The following is a 6,822-nucleotide window of genomic DNA, read 5'->3' as shown; positions in this document are numbered from 1 at the left end:
TGCAAACCAACATGGCCGCCCTCTGGAACTGTTGGCATTGAGTGTGTTTTGGTTCTAGGGACAGAGTGGTGGTCTTGTTGGCATACCCTCCATCAGGTGAAGCGGATTAAAAAAAAAATCACGGTTTGCCCTGTAGGAGACCCCTGTCTCTACCAGTGTTCCCTCTAAGTTGAGTTAGTGTGAGCTAGCTCACAGTTTTTTAGTCTCTGGCTCACACATTTTTGTCTTCGCTCAGGAAGGAGGGCTCCAGAGCAAACTAATTTATGCAGCAGCCAAATCACTCACTCACAGCTTTAATGCCAGTGGCTCACAAAGTAGATTTTTTGCTCACAAGACCCCACGGCCTAGAGGGAGTATTGGTTGCCATAGTGACCAGGTTGGTCTCCTTGTAGCAAGAGGGTGGCAGGGTCAGCCTGGGTGCTTTATATTGAAGAAGAAGAAGATGATGGTGGTGGTGATGGGAGGCGTGAGCCTGAGTGGTGGATGCAGGGCCTTGAAGAAAACGGAACTCCAGTCAAAGGGGCATACTGCGACATCAGAACAGCTTAGCAAATGGGGAAGGGGGCATGGGATGCCAGACTCGAGTGTAAGCCTTCTCTACCAGAAGCCTTTAGTAAATGTGGCAAAGCATTTCCTGGTCTGTTGCTTCTGTTATCTATTAGATTTGTAAAGAGATGTGCTGGGGTTTAAGTTGGGCAAAAGACCCATCTTCTGACCTGAAAACCCTGTATCATCATCCCAGCTGTTTACATGAGCTGTTGTTGTTGTTGTTCAGCTGCATAGTCGAGTCCGACTCTTTGCGACCCCGTGGACCACATTACTCCAGGCCCTCCTGTCTTCCGCCGTCCTCCGGAGTTTGCTTAATTTCATGTCCGTTGCATCAATGACACTGTCTGACCATCTCGTCCTTTGCCGTCCCCTTCTTCTGTGACCTTCAGTCTTTCCCAGCATCAGGGTCTTCTCCTCCAGTGAGGGCTCCCTTCCCATTTGGTGAGCTACAGTCCCGCAAATGGTGAAAAGGATAACTAGCTCTCTCCTTCACCTCACTGTCTCGCAAAGGGGCCTTCTCTTCCAGCTGCAACAGGCTTCGGCAGGGCTTTGGGGAAAAGGCTGTTGGTGGGTTGCAAGTGCTGATGGGGCCTTCTGAAATGCAGAGCCCACCCGTCCCATGTCTCCCTTGGAATTTGCAGAAGCTGGGTGTGGCTGTTTCAGGAACGAAGCCGGCTCTTGGATTCTTTCTTCTAGCTCTGACGTAGTTTTCGGGTGACAATAGGAGTGTGTGTGTTTTCCCTTCCCCTTCCCATTTCCTTCCCCCTGATCGGCAAAATCCCCAAGTGCGTGTGGATTCTGGGCTGTACTGGAGACTATCAGTCCCTTCTTCGGAAGCTCGAATTGCTTAAGCTTCTGTCGAGAATCAAACCCCCAGCAGCCTCCAACAAGGGTGAAAGTTCTTGAATGCCCCAAATGGTAATAGCGTGTCCTAAAACTTGAACCCAGTACCTCAGGGACGAGGGAGAAGCCTTTCAGCTGGCAGAACGCATTGCTCTAAAGCAGTCTTTGAACTTGGAGAATGAGCAGCTATTAAATATTGTGCCTCCACAGAAGGGAAGCGGTGAGATGCTTCACCACGTATTAACAGAAGGCTTTCTGCAAAGCTTCTTGGGCGCCTTTTGTGTGGGGACTTCAAGGAATCCAGTGCGGCCTGCTTTCTTTCTTCCATGCTGGAAATTTATCCTCCAGATGTCTGCTTTGCCGTCCCTGCCAGTGTTGGCTTCTGTGGCTCCTTTTGTGCAGTAATTCCTGATGGAATTAGCAGTGTGTTGCTGAAACGGCTGCTGTTCCTTTCCCAAAATCAAACAGTAGTTAAGAACAGGCGGAGGGGGGGGGAAGAGGGTGATCGCCCAGCGGATTTGTCGGAGGCACCCCAGATGTCGAGAGGGTCCCCCCCCAGTGGGTTTGGGTGTGTGTCTTTGCCCCCCCCCCCCCGCCCCTGCATCAAAAGTAGCCAAGACTCGGTGCCCAGGAATTTTTTTTACGCATGCAACAACCAGCAAATGTCGTCCTCTCCATCTGCATGCGCCTGCACAAATCAATAGAAAGAGAGAATGTTGAGTGTGTTGAAATGAGTTTGATTGTCTTGCTTAATATACACCCTTTAAGTCTTTCTAATGCAACAGCATGATGCTAACTTCCTTTGACATTCTAACTGTGCATTACTCACTACATCAATCGATCATAGCTCTGCCCTGCATGGAGTATTGATGGACAACTTAAATACTTCATGTTTTTTTTTAAAAAAAGTGAAGCCTGGGTAATTAAGCCATGCGCTCCGCAAGTTGGAGGCTGTGTGTCTTTCATAGAGGACCAATAATGAATAAAAAGTGCATTAACTAAATTAAACTCATGCGTGCCACTACCTCTCTAACGATAGGCTTAGCTTTATGAATTTCATTAAGGAGAGGATGGTTCTGTTAATCAAAGGGATGGAGCAGGGAATGTCCGTGGATCTGAAGGGGCTGCTTCAGTTGACAAGCCCGTGTTGGAGAAGGAGGTCAGAATTATTGTGGGGCTGCTCAGCGGAAGGGCTGTCTCTCTTCTCACCTGTGTAAGCAGAGGCATGGACTACCCAGATACACTGAAGCCCCAAGAAGAAGAAAGTCTATGTGGGTTGGTGTTTTTTTTGGGTGGAGGGAGGCAAAGGTTGGTAGGAAAAGTTGGAGAAAAAATAGTTTCAGAGGCGAGCCATGCTGGTCTGCTGTAGAAGAGCTGGATTCGAGTCCAGTAGCTGTACTGGCTCAGCGGGTTACCACAGTGACCACACAGTGGAAACTGGAGACGCAGTCCGGAATCAAGTCAAATAACAGAGACAAGGGTCAGAGAGCCGGGAAATCAGTCCAAGGTTGCAGGGGCGACGAGGAGCAAGGAGCGGTTGCTACAAGCCAGGAGCAGATCTGAGCTTGCACTGTTGCTACTGCGCTGAGGCAGGTGTGTGGGCTGCGTATGAAAAAGTCCTCCCTTCCCTGGGAGTCAGTCTGCCAAGATTCACAACTCCTCCCGTTGCCTTTGCAAGAGCTGCAGCCTGGCACTCCTTCATCGCTCCTGCATACTCAGCCTCTGGCGTGCCCTGCGTCTGGGGCACTCAGGGGAACTAGGTGGGGATTCTGGCCTTGGGGTGTCTTCAACTGGGGGTGCTGGGCCAGGCTTTGGTTCGGTCTCTCCCTCTGGCTGTACTTCCTGTGCAGCTGCTGGGGCCTCTTCTCCCTCTGGTGCTGTTGAGGGTTCCTGGGCTGACTCCAGAGGAGGGTGGGTTGCTCCCTGACGCTTCCTCATCTGAGGAATCATCCACCTCAGCAAGAGCCAGTGCCCACGACAGGAGCTCTCCAGCCACCACCAGGAAGTGGCAACCACAGTGCCCACTGTGCCAGAGGAGGAGGGACCATCTCTTCAGAGAAGGATGATGAGCATCCTGGTCCCTTAGTGCTGGTAACAAATGGGTGGCTCTCTATTGTAGGACAGCCATTTCCTCATTGAAGTCTGTGCTGTGGAACCCCTATGCACAGCAGAGGAACCCGCGGGGGAGTTTTCTTGGACAGGAGACCACCAAGGAAGACCGGGGCTGCGATGCAGAGGAAGACAATGGCAAACCAGCTCTGGTCCTCTCTTGCCTTGAAGACTGAGGAGTGGGTGCTTTTAGTTACAGCAGGAGTGCTTAAAATGTGGCGGAGTTCTTCCTCAAGGCCCTTAAGAACTTGTGTCCTTTGACCAGGGCTTATTTCAGGGGGTGCCTATATGGTCTGGCATAAGAATGTAAGAGAAGCTAATGTGGGATCAGGCCAATGGCCTTCCAATCCAACACTCTCTTGTGGCTACAAGCATGGAGAGCTTCAAGAAAGAATGAGATACACATATGGAGCAGAGGTCCATCAGTGGCTGTTAGGCACAAGGTATAGACAGGAACTCTCGGTCTGGGGCAAGAGATGCTCTGTATGCCCACTGCTGGTCCTCCTGATGGCACCTGGTATTTTTGGCCACTGTGTGACAGAGTGTTGGACTGGATGGGCCATTGGCCTAATCCAACATGGGCTTCTCTTATCTTCTTATGTCTGGGGCAAGGGATGCTCTGTATTCTTGGTGCTTGGGGGGGCAACAGTGGGAGGGCTTCTAGTGTCCTGGCCCTACTGCTAGACCTCCTGATGGCCTCTGGTATTTCTGGCCACTGTGTGTGACAGAGTGTTGGACTGGATGGGCCATTGGCCTGATCCAGCACTGGCTTCTGTTATGTTCTTATATGGAGGCATGGCCTCTACTTGCAGATGCATGAGGTGGGAATGAAGGTGTCAGTGTGGACTTTGCAGTGTCGGACTGCAGGCAGAGGATTCCATTTTGAAAGTGTTCCCCCATGTAGAAAGTGAGCCCGTATAAGTCCTGGAGGGGTAGTGGTAAGAGTGGCAGAGGTGGATTTAGCTTCAAACTCCCCATCAGCCACGAAACTGACTGAGGGCTGCTGACATCCAGGTGAGGCATGGCCAGCTCATGGAATCCTAACTCATCTCCAGACTACAGAGGTTAGTCCCCTGGAGGAAATGGCTGCTTTGGAGCGTGGACGCTGTGGCATTGTACCCTTCTGAGGTCCCTCTGCTCCCCATACCCTGCTGCCCCCAGGATCCACCCCCAAATCTCCCAATATTTCCCAACATTGAGATGGCAACCTGTGGTTCTCAGCCCATCCTACCACGCAGGATTGTTGTGAGGATAACATAGAAGAAGAAGAGAAGAGATTGGATTTATACCCGGCCCTTCACTACCCGAAGGAGTCTCAGAGCGGCTTAGAAACTCCTTTCCCTTCCCCTCCCCACAACAGACACCCTGTGTGGTAGGTGGGGCTGAGAGAGCTCTGACGGGAAATGCTCTTTTCAGGAACAGCTCTGACAGAACTATGGCCTGCCCAAGGTCACACCAGCAGCTGCAAGTGGAGGAGTGGGGAATCAAACCCGGTTCTCCCAGATTAGAGTCTTAACCCCCCTGTATTTTTTAGAATTTTTATATTTTCAACTGAGTTTATTATTTCCGAGAAGTTTAAAAACGATCCCTTGTTGGTGCAGCTTGGTGTCATTTTGTTCTATTTTTATTAGTTTCATTGTTCTCCTTGTTGCTGTGTTATGCCAGTAAAGGTTTATGCAAGATTAGAGTCCGCACACTTAACCACGACACCAAACTGATGTAGAGGTAGGTGGGGCTGAGAGAGCTCTGACAGAAACTGCTCTTTTTCAAGAACAGCTCTTGTCAGAACTACGGCTTGCCCAAGGTCATCCAGCAGGTGCAAGTGGAGGAGTTGGGAATCAAACCCGGTTCTCGCAGATTAAAGTCCGCACACTTAACCACGACACCAAAGAGAGGAAGGATGAGTTTAAAAAAAAAAATGATTGATGGATAACAAAATCTCCCTGGCTGAGCTGAAATTTGAACACAAGTCCTGGCCCAACCCTCTCCTCCTGGAACACAATTTGAGAAACCTTTGGCACAGGGCTGCTTTCTTATTTCCAGAGAGGAAGAGGCCTTTAGGAAGAGGTGATAAATGACAAAGAGCGTTTTTGTCTTCTGTAATCTTGGCATTTTGTGGCAGAAGCCAAGGGATGGAACCCCCCAGCCTTTGATGTCTCAGAATTCTGCCCCGCCCCCCAAAGGGCCTCCCTTTCATCTCTCTGTCTTTTCCCCCTCCTTTAATTATATTCTCCAAAGTGTTTAAGCCTTACATTTTCTCCTGCTGTGAGTCTCATTGGATTCAGGGGGCTTTATGAAAAGAAGACATTTTAATAAAGCATTGTGAGAAAATGAGGCAGGCGCGCTCATGTACACACACCCTCAAGGGCTGCCAGATGAACAGTGCCCAAACTGGCAGAGTGGCATGGTGGATGCAGGTTCCCGAAATTTTTTTAAAGGCCCAGATGTTGTAGTTGCACTGCTCTGGAATTGGGGGGTTGTGCAAACTCCTTGTGGCGAAGACTGTCCAAAATGTGCAAATGCTGAAGATGGGAAGGGGAGAAACTCTCTCTCTCTGTGCGTGCACTGGCTTCCAGCAAGGGTTGCCAACCTCCAGGTGGGACCTTGAGATTGACCATGTTTACGACTGATCTGCAGACTACAGAGATCAGCAATGTTCACTCTAAGCTACGGAGTTCGTTGAGCAAAAATTCTACTTTGTGAGCTACTGGCATTAAAGTTGTGAGCAGGTGATTTGGCTACTGCATAAACTAGTTTGCTCTGGAGCCCCATCCTTCCTGAGCGAAGACAAAAATCTGTGAACTGGAGGCTAAAAAACTGTGAGCTAGCTCACACCAACTCAGCTTAGAGGGAACACTGGAGATCAGTTCCCCTGGAGAAAAAGGCTGCTTTGGAGAGAGGAGTGTATGGTTTGTACTGTGCCCGAGGTCCATCCCCTCTGCAAACCCCACCCTCTTTGGGCTCCGCCTCCAAAATTTCCAGGTATTTCCCAGTTTTGAGTTGGCAACCATATTCCACCGCCCAACCCTGTAGCCAGGAAATATCCTCGCCCAGCCGAGGAGGTGGCAGGCAGGCGGGCAGGCAACTAGGGTTGCCAAATGGCCCTTACCCTTGTGGCGGGGGACTCCAGCCCGACGCATGCACGTCACAGGGAAGTGACGTCATGATGCCGGGCACGCTGGGGGCGGGGCCACAGCCATTTGAGGGGAAAACTCTGTTTTCCCCTCAAATGGCTGTGCCAGCGTGCCCGGCGTCATGACGTCACTTCCCTGTGATGTGCACGCAGGGGTGGGGTTTCCCCCAGGGCCCGATTCCGCCGTG

The sequence above is a fragment of the Gekko japonicus genome, unplaced genomic scaffold (assembly GCF_001447785.1).
Source record: "Gekko japonicus isolate JY-2015 unplaced genomic scaffold, Gekko_japonicus_V1.1 scaffold356, whole genome shotgun sequence".
Taxonomy (NCBI): Eukaryota; Metazoa; Chordata; class Lepidosauria; order Squamata; family Gekkonidae; genus Gekko; species Gekko japonicus.
This window is presented reverse-complemented; position numbering follows the sequence as displayed.